We start from the raw sequence: 23,067 nt of genomic DNA on the forward strand, positions 1-23,067 counted from the left end.
TGGACGTGATGACGTCACACATCACATGTGCGGCAGGGGGGCGGTACTCGGTCTCCATAGGAACATAGTGACACTCACCACCAATTCAGGGATAGGGCTACAAATAAACAAACATAGCATAATAGATCTCTGCAACCTCCAAAACAATATGATATGCACCAGAATTCTGAAAAGTTGGCATTCTAGAACAGATACTTGCCATATAGATAAATATCTCACAATTACATATGTATCACAATTGTTGAAAATAATAAAAAAAATGACATATATCATATTAGTAGCAAACAATTGTAATAAAATAAAAAATCCTAAAAATCAATATTCGTCTATGTATTTTAGTGATACAGGCATATAGTATATAGATATCTCAAAATGACAATACTTCATGTGCATTATAGCACATTTTGACTTCTTAAAATATAGATACATCTCTATTGTCCTAAAGTTCTCCCTTAATTAACAATGATCTCACAAAGAGGAAAAAATTCCAGCTTCAGCTCATTGAGGATTATGCACTATCTCAGGCATTCATGAATAACCTAACCACATTTCAAATAACAAGTAAGTGACAGATTCTCATTTAAGCCAAATGGCGCTACCATATTTAACTCAAAAATCCACTTAGCCTCTAATTGAAGCAATTTCTTATTCCTGTCCCCACCCCTTACCATGGGTAGGACATGATCTACTGACTTGAAAAGTAACATGGCCAAGGAGTGGCGAGCTGCTTTGAAATGCCTGCCTACAGGTTGATCCACCTACTTCCCTTCAAGAGCGAGGCGAATGGCGGATCTATGCTGGGCCGCCCGATCCCTGAAAGTGCAAGCAGTTTTGCCTATGTAATGTAGGCAAGGCCACATGACGTTCAGCTCAACACATGCTTAATAGTTCTTATCTTGCCAGAGTGCGGATGTGTTACTGTTGGACCAGTTTCCAAGTACCGGCAAGTAGTACAACCTGTACACTTGTACGATCCAGATATTTTAGCCAGGAAATGAGATGCTGTCCTTTTCGGATATACTGTTGTGTCATTTATCTATATAACAAATATCTCTATTATTATTATTATTATTATTATTATCCTTTATTTATATGGCGCCACAAGTGTTCCGCAGCGCCTTACATAGCACATAGAACTAATAAGTGAACTAGAAACAAGTAAATTACAGTACATTACAGTGCAAGACATGGACACAATTTATATACATTGCTGCAATAGCGATTAAAGCACTCACAATAAGCAGCCGGGAGTTGGCAGTCACGTGTTAGGTGCCCTTATGGGGTGTAAAGAGTAGAAGAAAATGTAAAGAGAAGCACATGAGGGAAGAGGTCCCTGCTTGTGAGAGCTTACATTCTAAAGGGGAGGGGCAGACAGACAGAAGGGGAAGATAGGGAGGAAAGAGCATGAGGTTGGTTAGGATGAGTGCTGGAAGGCCTTGATGAAGTAGTGGGTCTGGAGAGCCCGTTTGAAGATTTGTAGAGAGGTGGAGAGTCTGATAGGGAGAGGGAGAGGGAGAGCATTCCAAAGGTAGGGAGCAGCACGGGCAAAATCTTGGATGCGGGAGTGGGAGGAAGTAATCAGTTGGCAAGAGAGGCGGCATGCATTTGTTGAGCGAAGTGGACGGGTGGGAGTGTGAAGGGAGACAAGGTCAGAAATGTATGCGGGAGAGGATTTGGTGACGGCTTTGTAGGCGAGTGTAAGAACCTTGAATTGGCATCTGATGGGGAATGGGAGCCAGTGTAGGGCTTGAAGGAGAGGGGAAGCAGATCTAGAACGTCTGGAGAGGAAGATGAGCCGAGCAGCAGCATTGAGAACTGATTGTAGTGGAGAGAGGTGAGAGACTGGGAGGCCAGCTAGGAGAAGGTTACAGTAGTCCAATCTGGAGATGACCAGTGAGTGGATGAGGGTTTTAGTGGCATCCTGGGTGAGGAAAGGTTTAATCCTGGAGATATTTTGTAGGTGGAAACGGCAGGACTGAATGCGCTTAATGTGTGCTTTAAAGGAGAGGGAGGAGTCTAGGATAACTACAAGACAGCGCACTTTGGGGCTAGATGAGATAGTTGTGCCATCAATGGATAATGAAATTGTGGGAAGTGATGTAGTGGAGGAGGGTGGGAAGATGATCTTTCTATCTATCTATCTACTGTCTGTGCACGTGTCCAGGGGTTGTATAGCTCGGAATGTTTCTTATCTTCAAGTAAACTCATACATTTATTTTATTGAGATCCTCTGGTTGATCCGTGCAACGTCTTTACTAACATTTTGCAAGGACAGGTTGCCATTTTATCAATGTGTGCAATATGTTATCTAACTATTTGACAAGTCATTTAAATTAAAATATTAGTATGCTTACACAGATCTGTTATGGGCTTCTGAACTGTCAAAGGATACAAATGATTATTTTGTGATATTATTGAAAACAGTTGTATTTCTTTCCACAAGAGTATAACTTTGGGTCATTTGCACAAGATACTGTATGTTAATTTTTACATAAAATCCACCATTAATGGTACTGTAACAATCTACCAGGACATTGGTTAAGAAACATATTTTTTATGTGGCTTTACTGTAGAAGCAACGAGGAATCAAACTATCAAAAATATCCAATGATTTACCATCTTGTCATATTTAAGCTGAATTTTGCCTTAGGTTTGCAAACTGTCCGACTATTGCTACAGTATGCAGTGGCATCACGCTACATCAAAATTTAATTTAATTTTTTTTAGATTTAGCCGGACAGGCTATAACTTGGTTCAGCCAGTGGCCTCCATCAGCACACATTATAAGTCACTGGCCAACCCAGAATTGGAGGAGAGTCAGGTGGACATTGCTATCTAGTAAATTGTAATTCAAACTCTATATTTGTGGTAAAACTGTAACCACAGACTAGATTGTTTCCTGAATAACTTTATAGTTTGGTATTTGTCTAATTCCATCTATTGAGTACTCATGACAAATGACTGTTTGGAAGATGGCATTCAGGGCCTGATTCAAAGATGCACACTAGAACATTTTAGATTTTAGAACAATGGTCAGACATTTCAGATCAGATATTAAACGTATAGCAATTTTCTACAAAAAAGAGAACTTCTTTTTTTATAATCACTTAAAATTATATGGCTTACTCTGTACTCTAGAACATTTACATATAGGTGGGAGCAGTGGTGTTACTCCCTGCACCCTCTGCACCCACTTTGTGATGCCACTGGGTGGGAGTAAACCAGACAGACTCATTTTTATATCTGGTATGGATCAGAATGCAGATCAGTCTTGGCTCTTGAGAAAAATCCCCAATGGTTTGCAATGCCCAACACCAGTTGTGATGCTTAGATATATGAAGATATATTTTGAAGTTAGGTTGGACAGCACATTGATAAAGTGGTTAGCATTGCTACCTCACAGCATTGGAGTAATGTATTTAATTCTAACCACGGTCTTTTCTGCATGAAATTTGTATATTCACTCAGGGCCTGATTCAGCTTCAGATGGGATTGCAAAGCTGCTCGCAAGCAGTGTTACAATTCTGTCTGTGCAGATATGGTAATGCAGCAGGAGGCATCACGCCTCCTGCTGCATTACGTATCCGAGCTGCGTTGTCCAACGCAGCATCGGATACTCTGCGGAACATTGCCGGCTAAAGTAGCCCCTCCCCACCCACAAACGGCAGCAGGCTGTCAATCACTGACAGTCTGCTGCCAGTCACCCTGCGGGATCATAGACTCCTTCTGAACATGCGCAGAACGGGTCATGCGTCTACACAGATTCTCGATCATCAGGAATCTGCATTCAGCACTAGCCTGCAATGCTGAATAAGGCCCTCAGTGTTTATGTGTGTTCCATAAAAAACACTGGTAGGTATATAAACTAATGATAGCAAATATATAACATATATATAATTTAATATTCTAGTTTTCTAATATTCTCTACTGGGCTTGTAGTTGGTGCTATTTCCTTCTGTCCATGATCCTCTGTACTACACAATGTTTTAGAAGCATTTTGTATTGCATTAAAGCAAACAACAATAAAATAAAGTTGTGCTTACACAACATAAAGTAAGTTGTAAAGGTACAATAAAGTGAAGCAATTCAAATATGAAGATTGTATTTCCACAGGTATAATTGCATTTTATATAGCAATCGAAGGCAGCAGCCATAACAAATAGTTGATGTAAAACTGGGGATAAACAATATTTATAGTTGGCAGTAATATTGATGTTAACAAAATGAAAAATAATCATTCTGCAGATTAACAAAGCAATGCTATTTTCACAATACAGGAAAGGGTACATACTACAAATAACAAAGAAAACAGCTACCATTGTGTAGGTAATTGTATTTTTGAAAATAATCAACAGGTTTTAGATCATGTGCAGGATCTATATAAAAAAATAGTTTCTATCGCTGGACAATAGTTAGGGTCACTGACAAAACAAACAGCAGCCAGCGATAACCAGGTGTTGCAGCAGCACTACTGATATCTTACAGTAGCAGTAACTGGTAAGTGTTAAATGCTATAAGCAGTAGAAATGTTATAGTTTGTATTGTCCCTCAATGCACTTTAATTCGCTTGCAAATATCTTCTTCAAATCAGATAATGTCCAATTGTTTAAAGGGACATGGCGATTGCAATGCTCTGTAATGTAATAAAAAATGCTGTCATGTTTTTGCCTAGTGAGTTTATGTCATAATGGATATTATTGTGTGGTGAATACTGGTAACTAAAATGAAAGTGAGAACTTTTGTGACAATGTGAGCATGGGGACACCTGGTGCCTTTTGTCAGGGTCAGGTTTACAAATAACACTGAAATTGCAGAATATGAAACTTATTTTTACACTGAGATAAGATTTTTTTAATATAAAATGTACAGGTACTGGCTTGATACTGATACTGATATATCTGTGATTGGTCATCATTGTTCATTTTGTATTTGGGTTCATTTGAGAGCATGGAAGCCTAATGACCCTGGGCAATCCCAGTTCTAGCAAAAGACCAGGTCCAAAGCTGGCCACACACGGTGTGACGTGCGACGAGGGATCCGACGTCCGACATATCAGGTGGTCCCCACACATGGTGCGATTGGGTGGCCGACTGCCCGATATGCTGGCTCTCCCCTCCCCCACTCGCATAGCGCTGCATGGGATCGCACATCGCATCCCCAGATTGACTGAACCTGCAGTAAGATCTGTGGGTGTGGTGTATGACCCCACAGGTGCACGCACTGGCCGATATCATGCCCATACAAGGTACGATATAGCAGCCAAATCGTACCAATCCGTTGGATTGGCTGCTTTATTGCACCATGTATGGGCACCTTTAGACTACGAGCTGTCCAAGAAATGTATTTGCTATAGTAGCAATAAGTGTTTTATTCCTGCTCCAGTCAGAAAGAAAGATGGTTCAACCTCCTATGGGATTTCCTGTCTCCTTTCTCGCATCAACAATTGTATGTATTTGCAGTGACAATTCTTGGGAATTTGAAGCTAGTGGTATATAGTAGCAGCGTACATTCATTTATTCAACTCCAGAGCCAAGCTTTGTCTGTTGGCTGAACTTCAAGGTGATAAGACATTTGCCATCAGAAAACTAGGGATTTTCCTAAGCCACATCAGCATGACTGCTAATGCAGAAGACCACAGACCACTGCTTGGTCACCTTAGCACTACACATAATGCACATAAAAAGTTTATTGTTCCCCAGTCTGTTGGAATGAGTCTCAGATAGTTGACATACTCCACATCATTGGTCTTTGTGGCTTGGATTATGTAGAGAAGTAGACTCCCTAAACTTGCATAGTTTTCTTCTACACATAGGTTATATAATCAGTATTCCAAACCTAATTCTACAAGCCACTGACCAAGTTCTTCTAGGAACTGCTTATCCTCATAATCATGCTTCACTTGCTGCTTCTGAAATTCTTCATCATAATGTGCCTTTGCTTTTTCGTGGGATCAAAAACACTCCATCATTGTAGATGGTCAACACACCCAACTCTGCTGTCCATCTCATGGCTCACCCATATTTCCACAGCGCAGTGTATGGTTGTGAACTGTTGTAATCTATCTGCAGTCCTGTTTCCTTTGAAAACTTGAACACTCTGTTGCTCAACTGTACTGACTGACTGCTTCCATGTCCCTCCATACTGTCCCATCTTCCATTTATCCCTCATGTCCCTCTTCTTGCTTATTCTCCCTGCCGAACATACTTACTCCCTTATCTGTAACCACTTCAACTGATTCTACCACCACTTAAACTGTTTAGCTTCCACCTGATACATGCCTTAACTGCACAGCTTAATGTCCCTTTAACCCCTATTATTTCTCATTTCCTGCATCCTACAGAATGGTAAGCTCACAGGCTTCTACCCTATGTATATCCCCTCTCTGTCATGTCGTATACAGTTTTTGTGCATACTATGAGATTTGTTCTATTCATTTTACTTATGCATTTATTATTCTGCTCAACTGTGACCATCTATCCAGTATTATATTTATTGTTTTCATGTATGTCATATCTGTACAACAATGTCAGGAGCTAAAGAATCGTTTGGCGCCATCATGATTAAAAGACATGGGAGTTAGAACTGTTCATTGTGATGTGAAATATCAAGAGATCTTTGTGCAGTCAGTTAGTTGAAATTACTTTACATTTCACTTAAGATTAGCCCTTGTCTTAAATTGTTAAAAGGTATTGATTTTCACTTGAAAAAGATCTCCACTTAACCAAAACATAGTACTTGCAAATTAGTATTCCAACTAACCAGTCAGATTACCATTTTCTAAAGCTACCATTTACGAGTATGTTAAGGATGCAAGCCAAGGAATTTATTACACTATTAAGAAATATATAAAGAACTATGGGCCTGATTCAGAGCCGGACGCTCTGAACGAGCACCCGCTCTGAATCAGGGTGTTTTTGTTTATTTGTGCATCCTCCTGGACGCTCGCATAGCTGTGGGTTACCACCCACAGCTTATGCGAGCGTCCATGATGATGGTCACGATGGTCAAGACCATCGCAACCATCGGGCTTGTGACGAGACCCTGTGGTAGGGTCTCGCTGCCGCAAGCCCTGGAGTGATTTTGGCTCTAGCAGAGCCAAAATCACACCCACTGACATCACTAGTGATATCAGTGGGGCCGGACCCAGACGGTAGGCGTTCCCATGGGAACGCCTCCGCCTGGGCAGCCACGCCCAGGCACACCCACAAAAGGGGGCGTGCTGTCACTCACCATTGATGGGTCACTCGCCGGGTTTCGAGCATGCGCACAACGGAGCAGCCTCCATCGTGCGCATGCGCATTTGGGTACCATCGACCCGCTTGTGAGCGTCCTGTGCTCACGAGCGGGTCTGAATGAGACCCAATGTTCTCCTATGCCTTACCCTTGGACATGATGTGGACCTCAATTTTCAAATATTACCATATCATTTCTATAGAGTTTTTGTCCAAGTTTTCATTAGGTCATTCTAGGATTCTGTATTTACTTTTAATTTTTGGCCAATCTAAACATTGCTTTGGCTCTGTACTTGAGATCACTTGACTCAAGAAGATGCCCTGATTGTAGACACAGTAGCCAGGGGTGGCATAGCTATCACAAATTACAAAAAACCCAACCATCAGAACACCATCGAATGATTTCCATTTGATGTTGACAAACATTGGAATGGTAAATACACTACAATCGGAGCAAAACATTAATGGTCAGAAACCATCGGATTCTGATGTCCATCCCTACACTGAACTTGCAAGCAGACTCCAGCCACCACTCCTCCAATGTGAAGTGCTCCCCCTCCAGCATGATGTTCCCACTCTCGGTAAACAGGAGATACCTCCCATAGAAGTCAGTGCTGTTCACGGACAGGGGCACCATGGCAAAGAAGCCCAACCAGAAGCCCAGGAAATACAGGGTACATTGTGGGAAGGAAAAAAAAAGTGCAGGGGCTGTATTCATGAATTGCACTCTGACCCGATCTTGCCTCTGGCTTTTGCCGCAAACCGATAGTGACTTAATTTAAGACAGCGCTCTCATACACTGCTGTCTGTTGGAGCAACGGAGATCCTCTCACTGCCGCTACTTGGACATACCACACTTGCGGCCATGGCTTGTCAGCATGCTGCCAGTGAGAAAGTAGACCTGCTTTATTAGATGGGTAGCACTCGTGGATATCCAGCCGACTGGGACTCTTGGTCACACTATGGTTCTCTACGACTTTGTCACTGAGACCTTGATACAGATCTACCTACAGTATATCTACTATTTGCCTGCAAGGTATTACTCTTTCATCATATATTGAGTGGAAGTGACTTTACATTTGACAGGGACTTGGTTGTTCAAACCACTAGAATAGAAGGGGATTCCATCTATACAGAATTCACCTATATGGAAAGTAAGAGTTCTTATTACTCAGTATAGAAATTTAAAATAGCTGAATTTCAGCAGCAAATTTATTGGGGAAAGACTGCATTTGCACTTTCAGGCATTATGCAATGTTATATATATATGCTTCATAAACATTGATGTTCCCGATTACACACTGCTTTTAATTAAAAAAATTTTGTTTGTCTATAGGCACTATTCCCTTTTTTTTCCTTTAATATTTTCAGTTTTAGTGGGTTGCAGTTCCCACTGGGTATGGCTGCTAATTAAACGAACAGGATTTATAGTAAGACTAAATTGCACACCTGTACCTATTTATACATTGTGTGAAGTGGATATTGCTCATCAACATGTTCGGTAGCCGAGTAGGCGTGCGCAGGGAGGCTGCGGAAATATGCACAGGTGCCCCAGCCCTGGGGACATGCTGCTGATAATGCTTAAAAATGCAATACAAATCTCTCATCCATTATCCTCCTTCCCATCCCAGCACATCCCAGTGGCTGAGCCCAAACCAGCTTCAGGGCAACAGCAGGGGGGGTTGTGGTGACACTGGTGAGATGAAGGAGGCAAGAGTGAGAAACAGGGGATTGTGTTGAGATGCAGAGGCTTGTGGTGTGATGCAGGGGGCTGTAATAAGAAGCAGGAGTGAGAAGCAGGGGCCTGTGGTGAGATGTCTGTGGTGAGAAGCAGGGGGCTGTAATAAGAAGCAGGAGTGAGAATCAGGCATCTGTGGTGAGATGCAAGGGGCTGTGGTGACACTGGTGAGATTCAGGGGGAGGTAGTGAGAAGCAGGAGGTTGTGGTGAGATGCAGAGGCCTGTGGAGTGAAGCAGGGGGCTGTGATAAGCTGCAGGAATGAGAAGCAGGGGCCTGTGGTGAGATGCATGGGGCTGTGGTAAAATACAGGATGCTGTGGTGAAATACAGGGGCAGTAGTAAGAAGCAGGAGGCTTTTGTGAGATGCAGGGGGCTGTGGTGAGGTGCAAGAGTCGGTGGTGTGATGCATGGGACTGTGGTGACATGGCTTAGGTTGTGAAGAGATGCAGGGGGCTGTGGTGAGGTGCAAGAGTCGGTGGTGTGATGCATGGGACTGTGGTGACATGACTTAGGTTGTGAAGAGATGCAGGGGGCTGTGGCAAGATAACTTTCTCTTGTGGGAAACTGGTGTGGGGCTCTAGTCTTTTATAAGAAGAAAATAAACAATGTAAAATTCAAAGTAAATTCATCCTTGTGGATAATGTGTGATGATACCTGTTTTCCAGGAAGACATACAGTTTATCAGTATATTTCTTTCCAGAACATAATATGATTTTTCCATGTTTTCTAAGGTGGTGAAGAGTAGCCTCTTGCTATAGTTCAGAGGTGGCTATCTACCACAGAATACTGGTAGACTGCAGAGATACAGTATATCTAGTAGCCTGATTGCAGCCCACAAACAAATAGGCCTATCATGAGCTTAGATGGATAGAGGAATGCCACAGTGCAGCTCCTCCCTGCATGATGGTGTGATCACATTTCTAGTCACTTTTCTATCAATTTAAGAAAAATGCTTCCAACTGATAAACATGATAAAGACGGGTTTGTTCTGCTGATTAATTTGAGACATAAATAAGGTTAGACCAGCCAGTATTTTAGAACGAAGTGCAAAAGTTGAACTTAATGAAGATAGTGAGGTATTATTGTATTGCAGTTAATAAATGAGCCCTAATGTTTTAAAATAAAAAGCCCTTGTTGAAGTGGTAACATAAAAACCTATTGCTTCACAAAGATGATTAGGCTCACCATAATAAATATGATGATAAGTCACGACACTACTGTATATGCTGCCACTATTCTCTTAGGCTTAGGCCAGAGGTTCCTAAATGTGGTCATCAAGGCTCCCCAACAGTTCAGGTTTTAGAGATATCCATGGTTGAGCACAGGTACTTAAATCAAATTGACTGAGGTACTAATTAAGTCACCTGTGCTCAACCATGGACATCTCTAATACATGAACTCTTGGGGAGCCTTGTGGACTGTGTTTGAGAACCTCTGGCTTAGGTACTAACATAGAATCTACTTTATTATACTAGTACATAGTTTTCAAAGATCAACTTATGTTATTTTAGTTGTCAGATTTTTTTTTTTTTTAAAAAGATTGAAACAGGTTTTGAAGCAGGATGTACCAGTAGTTTCCCAATATATATTTCTCCAATTCTGAAAAAAATCTGAGTCATGATGCTGGAGTGTGGGTCTGAGCAGTTTTCAGTTAGAACCACGCAAATGATCTCAACAGATGCACATGAGCTTTCAGGTGGTTAATTTAGAGCTGCAGCCATTTTCCTATACCTATCCCTTTTGGACCATATGGCATCAGATGCCTGGCGTGATTCCCGTGCTGCATACTTTTCCCTCAATTTTGCTATTTTTGTTCTCAAGCTTTTTCTACTTTTTCATTGTTACTTTCTTTTTCCTTCTCTTACTTTTTTCTTGTGCTACTTTCTCCCTCAATTTTGCTTCTTAGTTCTGAAATAATGTCTTAGGTACTTACAGTAGGATTAGCATTTTTATAGCAAAGAAATTGGTGTAAAGTTGTATATTAAGCATAATGATGCATGGTGCTATCACTCATATTGGACCTGTCATTTTCTTGTTTATCTTTGATTGTGGACATTTATTTTCAACTATGCTACTTTTTCCACAATTTAGCATCTTAATTTGCTTATACAGGTTGAGTCTCCGATATCCAAAATGCTTTTGACCAGGGTTAATTTGGGACAACGGAATATTTCGTATTTTGGAACATTTGCATTTCATAATGAGATATCTTGGGAATGGGACCCAAATATACACACAGAATGCATTTATGTGTTATATAAACCTTATATACACAGCCTGCAGGTAATTTTATACAATATTTTCAATAATTTTGTGACTCAAACAAAGTTTGTGTACATACATAAAATTCAGTTATGTTTCAATTACACCTTATACACACAGCCTGAAGGTAATTTTATGCAATATTTTTAACAATTTGTGCCCTACACAAAGTTTGTGTACATTGGACAATCAAAAATCAAAGGTTTCATTATCTTAGTTGAGCCCCAAAAAATCAGTTTTTCTAAATATTTCGTATTTCAGAATATTTGGATATGAGAAACTCAACCTGTAGTACAGTAGTATAGTAGGTGCCTTTTCATAGTTGTACACTATGCAAATTACCATAGTTGCTTACAGCAAGTTTTTATCTGCTATGTGATTGACAGTCATGGAGCGTTTGGGGGAGGAAATAGGGAGTAAAAAAAAAAAACTTGAAAAAGCTCCTGTATCCAAGCAAAACTAGTAAATAGGATCTTTCTGTACTACTGTTGCATTTATCTCGCTGCTCACCAGTCTTGATCTCCAGTTTGCCCAGCTGCGGACTTGCCATCATTCAAATTTACAGCGACTGGCGGCTCCCTCCTCCCTGTGGACAAGTATCAGTGGATGTGTGCGGCTGTTAGCTGAGGTCCTTTCCACACACAGGACATTAAAGCAGGCTTGCCATTTATATCAGCTGATATCTGCCATCCACGGATGCTCCGTCACTTCCGCAGCTGTATCGCTGTAAGATCGTGCACAGTGAGACCCGGCCCGGGACCATCAGTGCTGCACATTATTTATTCACTACAAGTGTTATATGAGCAGCCATGTATGCAGGTACTATACCTTTAATTTGAATACAGCCTGGCATCAGAGTCTGTCCACTGGGGAATGTTCAAGTGGAGAATCATACTAACTAATCTCATGAATTGCTGTGAATTTATACTACTCAAGTGACATTTTATTACCACTGATCCAGAATATCCATTGCTCTGTGGAGAATGTCTATGGAGATTTGACTGGTTATCTTCTGGTGAGAGGTGGACCTGATTCAGAAAGGAATGCAATTGCTAATATTCATGCAATCGGCCGATTGTTACTTACTGCGCATGGATCGCAGTCCACATGAGCAAACCGGCCACTGCTATCAGGACTGCGATTGCAGAGACTACGCAGACCCATTGCAGAGTGATTGACAGGAAGTGCCATTTGTGGGTGGTAACGGGGGGTGGTCAACCGAATGCAGGCATGCCAGTGCGCCTCAATGCCGTTGCAGGGGTATAAATAAATTATTAATTGCGTTTCCCTACGCAGTCTGAGGCCTCATAGAGTGCGATGAAGTTAGCAATTTCTGAGTAAGGTCAGAGTTTGTGCATGAGGCTGCCATGGTACTTGATTGTACCGATGTTTTCGCAGTCTTGCTAAAGATTACGGATGTGTGTAAGGTAAAGTGGGCGTCCTTATGTAGTGCAGTGGCGGCATAGTGATCGCAATGGATTAGTATATTATCGTAGTTGAACTGCATACGTAATTGTTATTGCATTCGCAGCAGGGGTGTATCTAGGGGTCCGAGCGCCCCTGGCAAACTAAGGGACTGGCGCCCCCCTCCAATGACTGCTTCTACTAAAAAAAAAAAAAACACACACTGGGGGTAGTTTAATTCACACATGTGAAGAAATAGGGAGAGTATAATTTTTATTTCTCCTTGTAATATACATATCTTTTATAGAACTTACTCCATTGCAAACCACTATATGTAAATTTATTTATGCAAAAAAACACAGGAAAAGCTTAAAAACATTGAATCAAAAACAAACAAAATGCATTATGGGTAACATAATTTACATATTCGAATTGGGCTATCTATACTGCATTACGCTTTTTAACAACTGATACCTACACTCCACCTTTAATTTCCTGGGATGATAGATCTTTTATATTTGCCAACATAAATAATGAAGACAGTCCATATGGCTCATGTCTTATTGCCAAAACGGGGTTAGCCACCACCTAAAAGGATCATAGCCAGCCCCTCAAAATGAGGAAAACATAAATTTATTACACTTACACTGGGGGTAGTTCAGTTTACATGCCTGTAGAAATAGGGAGACAATATATATATATATATATATAAATATTTATTTTTTATTTTTTTTTCAGTTATAACACTTACTACATGAAAAACACTGTTTATTAATTTCTATATGTCAACAACACAGGAAAAGAGGGCATCAATAACAAACAAGATGCATTGTGGGCAAGATAATTTGCATATATGCAAATTACCTTGCGAATAGAGCCTTGTGATTGATGTGGTACTTGCACTCTTTTCCAGCACAGTTCACATATTGGAATTAGTGAGTGGTAATTGGTATGTGTTGGGTATTGTGGGGGATGAAATATATTAGGGATAAAAATAAAAAAAATTTACTCTCCCTAATTTTAAATGTTTCTGATATAAAGGGACATATAAGAAGGCTAATACATAGTAACAATCAATGGAGAACACTGGTAAGAGCAGAGGAGACAGAAAGAAACTAGGGATCTTTACTGCAGCTGACTGTAGGACACTGCTAAGAGCAGAGGAGACAGGAGATCATGTGATAGTGATGTCGGGCTGAAACGGCCGGCGCCCCTAGCAAGGGCCATCCAGACCAATAGGAAGATACGGCCCTGATTCAAGGGCCATCCAGACCAATAGGAAGATACGGCCCTGATTCGCAGTTGTGTTCCATAGTGAATCAGGCCCTGTGTTCATTAAAGGATACATTGTATTTATATAGGTCTGTGCATTTGTTACTAACTTATTATCCACTATTGGCAGCAGTATTAGGAGTGTATTATTAATCTTATATTGTATGGTTTTTTAAATAAATGTTTTTTTATATATTGGACCTCATTCAGAGGCGCCCGCAAATGAATGAGGGCGGCCACTTTTTTTTCTTTATCCAGCCTCCTGGCCGCTCGCTAAGCTGTGGGTGACCACAGCTTTTGCGAGCAGCCAGGTGATGGTCGTGATTATCGCGACCATTGAGCTTGCGACAAGACCCTTGTGGTAGGGTCTCATCTGCAGCAAGCCCCAGTGAGCTTCCTGCTCAAATAGAGCAGGAAGCTCACTACTGATATCACATGTGATGTCAGTAGGGCCGCCCTCAAATGGCAGGCGTTCCTTCAGGAATGCCTCCGTTTGTCCAGCCAGCCCCCCTCCCTCAACATCGACAGCCGCCCCGTTTGTAGCGAGACCCGGAGCAAGTGAATTTCTCACTCGCTTGCGCATGCGCGCGGTGTGTGCACAGTGCCCCACCATTGACCCGCTTGCGAGCGGGTCTGAATGAGGGCCATAGTCAGAAGAAACCTGTAATTAATTGGTCTGTCAAGCCCCATTACTTAATATATATTTTTCTCACCATTGCAGTTTGTTCTTTCTTTCTTTATAGTAATTACTATAGTATGTACTGCCAGGTAGCTACTGACATTAAAATTAGCAGCAGCATATGGTGATGATTATGGGCCTGATTCACTACCGATTGCAATACCGATTATGCATGCAGTTCAACTGCGATAGTATGCTAATCCATTGCTATCGCTATGCCATTGCAGCACAACATAAGGACACTCACTTTACCTTACACACATTCGTAATGTTTAGCAAGACTGCAAAACCATCGAGTACCATTGCAGCCTCACGCCCACTTGCACAAGCTCTCACATTACTCAGGAATTGCTAACCTCGTCGCACGCTATGAGTGCTCAGGCTGCATAAGGCTTTGCAGTGGATAATTTATACATGCCCTTACAACGGTGTTCAAACGCCCTGGCACGCCTGCATTTCTCTGACCACTCCCCTGTTACCACCCACAAGCGGCACTTCCTGTCAATCACTCTGCGATGGGTCTGCACAGTCACTGCAATCGCAGTGGCCGGTTTGTGCACACACACTGCGATGCATGCGCAATAAGCAACAATATGTCGATTGCATGTGTAATCGTATTTGCGATTGATAGTGAATCAGGCCCTATATAATCCATTGTTTGGTTATTGTACACAGCTATATTACACTAAATACAATTATATAGCCAGTGGTTGTCTAGCACCAGGTTTTAGCAGCTTAGGTTTTACTGACAGCTGAAATCCAGTTTTCTTTGAGGAAAGGGAGAGTGTCAGTTAAAAATGCAGGTTTGTCGCGACCGTTTTGGGGCCACATTTTGGGGCCATGTCACAGCCTGTATGCAAGAAATATGAATGTGACGTCCCGTTTTGAGCGACTATAGAGTTACACATGACTGCTAACATCTAACGATCTTTGGGCCTGATTCAGGAAGGAACGCACAGGAGAGAACGCATGCACTTGGCCGATGTTTCTATACTGCGCATGCATATGCATCGCACTGCGCATGTGCAAACTACCTGGTGCTGTCTGGTAAGCGTATGCAGACTACACGCAGCCTGTACGCAGAGCCTTTCTGATATTGATTGAGAGGAAGTGCCGTTTGTGGGTGGTGACGGGAGGGTGGATGTGCGAACACGGCCGTGCCTGTGCATTGGGACACCGTTTTAGGGGCGTCCATAATTATGCCAATGCAGTGACGGACGCAGTGATGAGACTCCGTGCACACAGGAAGATGCCAGGATCCTGCGCTAGGTCTGGTCAACCACTGTTATGCAAATGTGGTCAATGGTTCTTGATGTTACCGATGTTTAGGCTATCATACATAGTGATAAGGCTTTGAGTAAAGGTAGATGGGCGGTTTAATATGAGTCTGGGCATCTACATCTTGTGCTGCGGTCTCCGTGCGTATACATTGATTAGCATATTCTCACAGCGGCTAGGTGTGTGGGTCTGCTAGCGTGCGTTCCTTGCTGAATCAGGCCCTTTGACCGATGCTGTGTCTTAGTATGCAGATGCTTGGATTTGCAAACACACCAGTAGGCGTCTCAATATATACACCTGTGGTTGCAATATTTGCATATTTTTGCAAAGCAGCTGCAATCGGGATCGCAGCTGTGGTGGCAATACCATACATCTCTGGCAGCTATTTGTTTCGGGCGTCCAACGGAGCATTTTTCTTTTGTTTCTCCATTTGGGCGTAATTGCAAATGTGTGATAAACCCATGGTTAGGGTGTCCAAACAGCAGTTTGGGTGCCCTAACCAGGACTTTAGATGGGTTTAGCCATTTTACATGACTAAGGGCCTGATTCAGCAAGGAATGCAGTTGCTTATATGCACGCAATCGGCCGATTGTTGAATTCTGCGCATGCGTACGCATTGCAGTGTGCGTGCACAAACTAGCTACTGCGATCAGGACTGCATTCGCAGAGGCTACCCAGACCCATGACAGAGTGATTGACAGGATGTGCCATTTGTGGTTGGTGATGGTGGGTTGGTCGTGCAAATGCAGGTGTGCCAGTGCATTGGGACGGCGTTGCAGGGGCGTGCATAAATTATCCACTGCGATACCAGACGCAGCCTGAGGCCTCATAACGTATGCTGAAGTTAGCAATTCCTGAGTGAGGTCTGACCTGCCTTAACTGTGCATTTGGGTTCGATGTTACTCGATGCTATCGATTGTTTTGCTATGTTGCCAAAGTATCCTGATGTGAGTAAGCTGGAAGTTGGCGTCCCTATGTCAGGCTGCGATTGCAATGCGAATGCAAACATTTACATATCACTGCTGATATTAGCAACTGCATTACGTGCGCATAAGCAGAATAGCGATCCGTAGTGAATCGGCCCTAAACCTGGTCTAATAGGGCATGATGACCGTGGTAATTAATGGGTACCCAGAACAACTAAATTGCAACATCAAGATTGATCACAATGATAGCCTAGAAAGACTAATTATTATGACACTTATACATTTTCCATGGTAGTACACCCTTATGCAAAAATTCACTCAATGGCACCATTAAACAGCTGAATGTACACCTGTTTGCATAGTGTATCTTGCATGCATTTGCACTAACACATGCTCAGAATGCAAAGGGATATTTATGAGACAATACAGAAGTTGTAGTATGGATCCACAGTGCCTGGAGCAAGCACTCACTACTCCGCCTCCCCCCCCACACACACACACTGAACACATTTAACCATCCTTTACTGAGCACACATTTCTCACTCCTACTGGGCACACTTACCATTACCCCCCACTAATGGGCACAGTAGCCCTTCACTGTGCATGTGTGCCAGGCATGTATGTTTTGCAGCCTACCCTTCCTTCCACTCTGCTATGCTCACTGGACAGGAACCCCTCCTTTACTAGGCACACTCAGCCCAGTCCACCTCCACTGTGCATGCACTACACCCTCAACCCCCATACACCCACTGGCAGGGGATCACACAGTCACTTACCATGCATGCATCTCCCAGGGTCCCTCTAACTCCTTCCAGCCACACAGTATGGACATCGATTATGTCCATTCTATTCTCCTCTCCCAGTCCAGTTGATGCCTGCACTGCAGTGACCCCGGCAGATGACATCAGGTCAGAGACCTGGCTGGCAGGGGAGGTGGGAAGCAGAAGAACAGGGGAGGGACCAAAAGGAGGTTGGATGGAGCCAGTAGGAAGATGGAGCAGACCAGAAGGAGGAGGGATGGAGCCAGGGGGAAGGCAGAGCAGACCAGAAGGAGGAGGGATGGACCCAGATGGAAGACAGAGCGGACCAGAAGGAGAGATGGAGCCAGTGGGAAACTTTCAATGGTGGTCAGTAGTGGCTGTGAGTGGGAAAAAAATTATGAATTCAACTTGGCCGGAGCAGGCGCCTTGAACTCCACCCTCACTACGTCTCTGTAAAGAACTGAATACATTTTGAACTTATGAAATCTTAGAGACAGAAAGGGAGTGTGTTGGGGTGTACTCACTTAGGCAAGCTTTAGTAAGGGTACATGGAAATTCAGCTCATTCAGACCAGCACATTAGCATATATATGCCTGTTAGGAAGTATACCTTTTGCACTTTCTGTAGAGCAGGTGGCTATATTGCCCACGCAGAGGCATGTGCATCTCAAGATAAATACAGCTCTGCATATGTGTTAATATGTGTTACTTTTCCATACACTTTACTTTTTAGTAATATTTGCCCATTTTGCTTACAGCTATGTATAAGCACCAATGAATGTGATCTCAAACCCACAAATGTTCTACTGTATCTCCCATACATTTTGTCAGACACCCCTATTGTCATTACTTACTGTACACCCATCTTGCTAATTGTGCACCATAATGTCTTGTGCTAGACTTGTGACAGGGTATGGCATAACCTGAAATATTTACATTACTTTCTGGGCCTAATAACTGTATTAATCACTGAGTAACATACATGCATATTTGGTATCTTTATACTTATAAGAACTAGCGGTTTGAGAGAGGAGGGGGCCTGTGTGCAGTGCCCAATTGAGACCTCCCCTTGCCAGCACAGATATTAAGTAGACTCTGGCGCTGTGCTAGAGTATACTGTGCTGGTCTCAGGGAACATGGTGCCACTGTCATGTTCCCAAATGCGCCCTATGCCAGACCGCCCCCTGAGCACCCAAAGTCATGATGTGGTGTGCATGACATCATTACATCATACCAAGAGGGCAGGGCAAGCAGCATTGGGAAGTGCAATGCTGACCAGAGCGTCTTGAGGACACTGTGATTGGCTGTACAGGCTCCAGGGTGCCAGCCTGATTCAATCTAAAGTATACTCCAGCAATGTTGTAGCAGTGATCCTGGCTGGCTGCAGGGTGTCATTCCAGGCACCCTGCTAGCCATAAGCAAGGGCTGTGGGGTGATAATGGTGGCACCCACAGAGCACTGCGCTCTGTGTGGCAGCACCAGTTGTACACCCCTAGTGAAGATCCTGTGCCCAGTGATTTCGCTACTGAGCTTGGGTAGAACTTTAGGAAATTGGAGGCTGCGCCTTTTTCCTGGTAATTTCTGCACACTAATTCTGGAGAGGTAAGTACTGCATGTTGTATTGGTGCAGGGTGTGCGGTGTTGGCCCCCCAGGACCCAGGGGCTCATGTGCACCACATACTGTGCATCCATTATAGATACGCCGGTGAGCTGACTATATTTATTAGTCAATTGTGAACCTCTTCGTCAGTAAGTGGTTAAAATGTTATCCATGTGATTTGGTCCAGACTTTAATACAATTATGTATTTCTGTTCATTCTTTTGTCTGTTTTAGATAATTTATACAAGGACCAATATGTTTAAAATGCATCTCAAAAACTATGGCAGGACCCTTTTGTTAAACTACCCGCCTTATTACACTTGACATATGGCATATCCTCTTGTGAATAGAAAAAGCTTTAAACAATGATCCCACAAAATTAAGCATTCAACTCCTAGCCATCAGTTAAAAAATCAATGGTTGCATGTTTCCTGGGTTTTTATGTAAAATTATTCTTTATTCTTTTTTTTTTTTGTTATGTGCCTTTCAAGAACCAGAGAGGAAACATAAAATGGACAGTCACAAGGCAAACACTAGTATTTACTATTGGTTCCCTGAGATCCCTTTTTTCCACTTCTGAAATAAAATTGCAGAGTTTGGTATTGGCCTACCTGCTGTGTAATATCCCATGCACAGTTACTGAAATCATTAGTGGCATGCCTTCTGTAATTCTTTTTTTACACATTTGCTTTCAATTTGAAGTTTTGCATAATGATAGTTTTCTTTAAATAAAAGCCTATTTGGCAGTGTAAGTCTCTTGTGTCATTTCTGTCTGCCACAGTGCTGGTCTGACATCCTGAGTCCGTTTCAATAGAGTTAAGATATTAACCTTAAATTGTGACAATGCATGGATAAGGTAATATTATCTCTTGCAATTAATTTGCTTTTTGAATGATATTAGAAATATTGCATATTCCATGGCATATATTAAATATACAGAATGCTGGATTTTTTTTTCTTATTTTCTAGATAACAAAATGAAATGAAACATGGCTTTTTCAATCAAGAATATTACAACGTTTGTCATTTCAATTCTTGGCTTTTTAAAGCAACACAAAAGACACACTGACGTAAATACTTTTTTTTGCTAAATTATGTGTATTTGCCATTTGTGCATTAACAAAAGAGTTAGAACTTAACAGGACAAGGACAAATTAGATATAAATATATGTGAGTTCAGGGACACAAAAGCTTAATTTCATGATAATATCACATTGCTTTGAGAATTTACAGGAAAGCCTGTACAATGGGCAATTTTTATAAAATTACAGTAGATTTTGAATAATATTATTTGCAGATCTAGCAGGTATTTACAACACATGGGTGCCCCATGAATTTTCATTACTCATAGTGACAGTATAAGGCATCCATCGGTCCTTGTTTCCCAACATAGCACTATTTTTCTTTTAATTATTACTATTATTATTATCTTTTGTTTATAAGTTACTGTAAAGTGCTCCCAGTGCCATACAAAGGGTAAACATAAAAACATTGCATAATACTGCAAGAGAATAACAGAGTATACGTACAATATACATCAAGTAACCATAGAGTAAATACATAGCACAAATAAAAAAAACAGTGATCAAAGTGGTGCTCTCAATGAGCCAGTGGCCCAAGAGAGGGTGTCAGCCTCATGCAAATTCAAAATTCAATACACTTATGAACAGGCTTGGACTGGGCTTCCGGGGAATAGGGAAATTCCCCGGTCTGCCCCTCCGATTTGAGGCCTTTGCGGGAGGGGTTTAGTGACCTGTAGGCAGGGAGGGGTTGCTGCCTAGCCTGTGGAAGTGCCCCATGCCCTCCCATGACCAGTACTAGCCTAAGTATTGCACCTTGCCACAGATCCCTGCCTCAGCTCTGGAGCAGCTCAGCAGAGAACAGAGCCTAATTCAGGGGGCAGAGCCCAACCCCGGGAGCAGTTCTTTGAAGTTCAAGGATCCCTGCTGCAGCTGCAGTAAGCTTGATTGCTGTTAAATTGCCCCTTACCCCTCTCACAGGGGCCCCCAAGCCAGGTTTGTCTGCCAGCTCCTTAATGGATTTGTCAGCAGCAGTGGGGAAATCAGTCTAACTTCTGAAGAAAAGCCATGTCTATGGAGGGCACAGCTGACCAGGTACAGTAATGGTGAGTAAAGATCTATGGGCCTGATTCAGGACAGATTGCAACTGCAACAGCGTACGCAGATGGATGATTGTTGTGTACTGCACATGCGTATGCACCGCAGTGCATGAGCATGACGGCAGCATTGCAATTACATTACAATCACACAGAGTGAGTGACAGGTAGTCACTGACTCTGGTGACTGGGGTGTGGTCGGAGAAACGCCACTTGAGCGCTGTTACAGGAGCGCGCATAAATTAGCCACTGCGAAAGCATACGCCGCTTAAGTACTCACTGCGTGCGTCGAGGTTAGCAATTTTTGAGTAAGGTCAGACCTGCTGTCATTTTGCATGCCGTGCTGATGTTACTTGATGTTCCCGATAGATATACGAAGGACTGCAAGGTATTACAGATGTGAGATATCGGTAGTGAGTGGTAGTGGGCGTCTCTATGCTGGCTGTGCGATGGCTTTGCGATTGCATTCATTAGCATATTTTTGGACCAGATTTGCATGCATAATCACAGCCGCGATAGCAATAGCGATCCGTAGCGCATCAGGCCCTATATTCCTATCACAAAGCACATGAGACTTCTGCTACCAGCGGTGAGTGGGGATGTGTGAGGAAACAACTTCTGGTGCAGCCTCTGTGCAGGCTCTGTGCAGCCTCTATGCGGGCTCTGTGCAGGCCAGAGTAAGATATTGTGATAATGATATCTTAGTGGCCATTTAAAAGAAAATATAAAATAGCGTCACATGGCAGGAATATTACTTAAGATGAGACCAATAGTTCTCTGCCATCGATGGATGAGTAGGAGCCAAATTATTATTTTTTTTAGTGGCAGGATAGAGCTTAGCCTCACCCCTGGCAGTGCTAAGCCCCACCCACATTTTTACATGGCCACAGCCTGGCATGCCAGCAGCAGAGTTGACCACTGAGGGGGTGCAAATCATCAATGGTTCATCAAAGATAGTTTCTGTGCCATCGACGGTAATCATGGTACCCATCAATGACCACCCCACCGATGGCCATCCCTACAATAAACTGGCCTCTATTCATAAATATTTTCATCTCTAATTTACTAAAGCTATTTGCCCATACCCCTCCAGTTAATGACCACAGCTATCAAAAGGCTGGTCACGCCCCTTCTGCAGGCCCCTTCCATTACATTTCCCTGGTGGGCCCTTCATGTCCCAGTCTGACACTGCTTATGAATGTATAAAAGTATGACTGTATATGGCTTGGGTTGAAATAATTAAGATATTAATTAATTGCTGCATATTAAAAGTAAAGCCAAATATATAGTGCAACAAATAATGTAAATCCCACTAATGAAGAAGTTGTCGGTCCTCCACAACAAATCACATCTAACACCCCAATGACATTGGAACCTCTTTGCGGACTTACAGACCGGCACCATCCACCAGATTCCAGCAGCACCATTCCAACTCCATACTACTTGCGGGCATCACAGCCTAAGCTTAGGATATGACTGTGCATCTCAAGGCTGCTAATTATATCTATACTGTAGCTGGACAATATCCCAGATTTTTATTATTGAGGCCAATGACTGTATCTACAACCTAACAACTGGCATCTGGATTGGGACCTTTTAACAGGATATTAAACTGGAACCCTAACTATATTTTTTTGGCATCTATTCTATATACATGTTTTATTTTTTTGACATTGTTCATGATTTTACATTATTCATTGCACTATATATTTGATATGGTTTTACTTTTAATATGCAGCAATAAATTACTATCTGCGTTTTTTCAACCGAAGCCGTATACAGTCTTACTTTAAAAATTT

The sequence above is a fragment of the Taudactylus pleione genome, unplaced genomic scaffold (genome assembly GCF_031769625.1).
Source record: "Taudactylus pleione unplaced genomic scaffold, aTauple2 ptg000120l, whole genome shotgun sequence".
Lineage (NCBI taxonomy): Eukaryota > Metazoa > Chordata > Amphibia > Anura > Myobatrachidae > Taudactylus > Taudactylus pleione.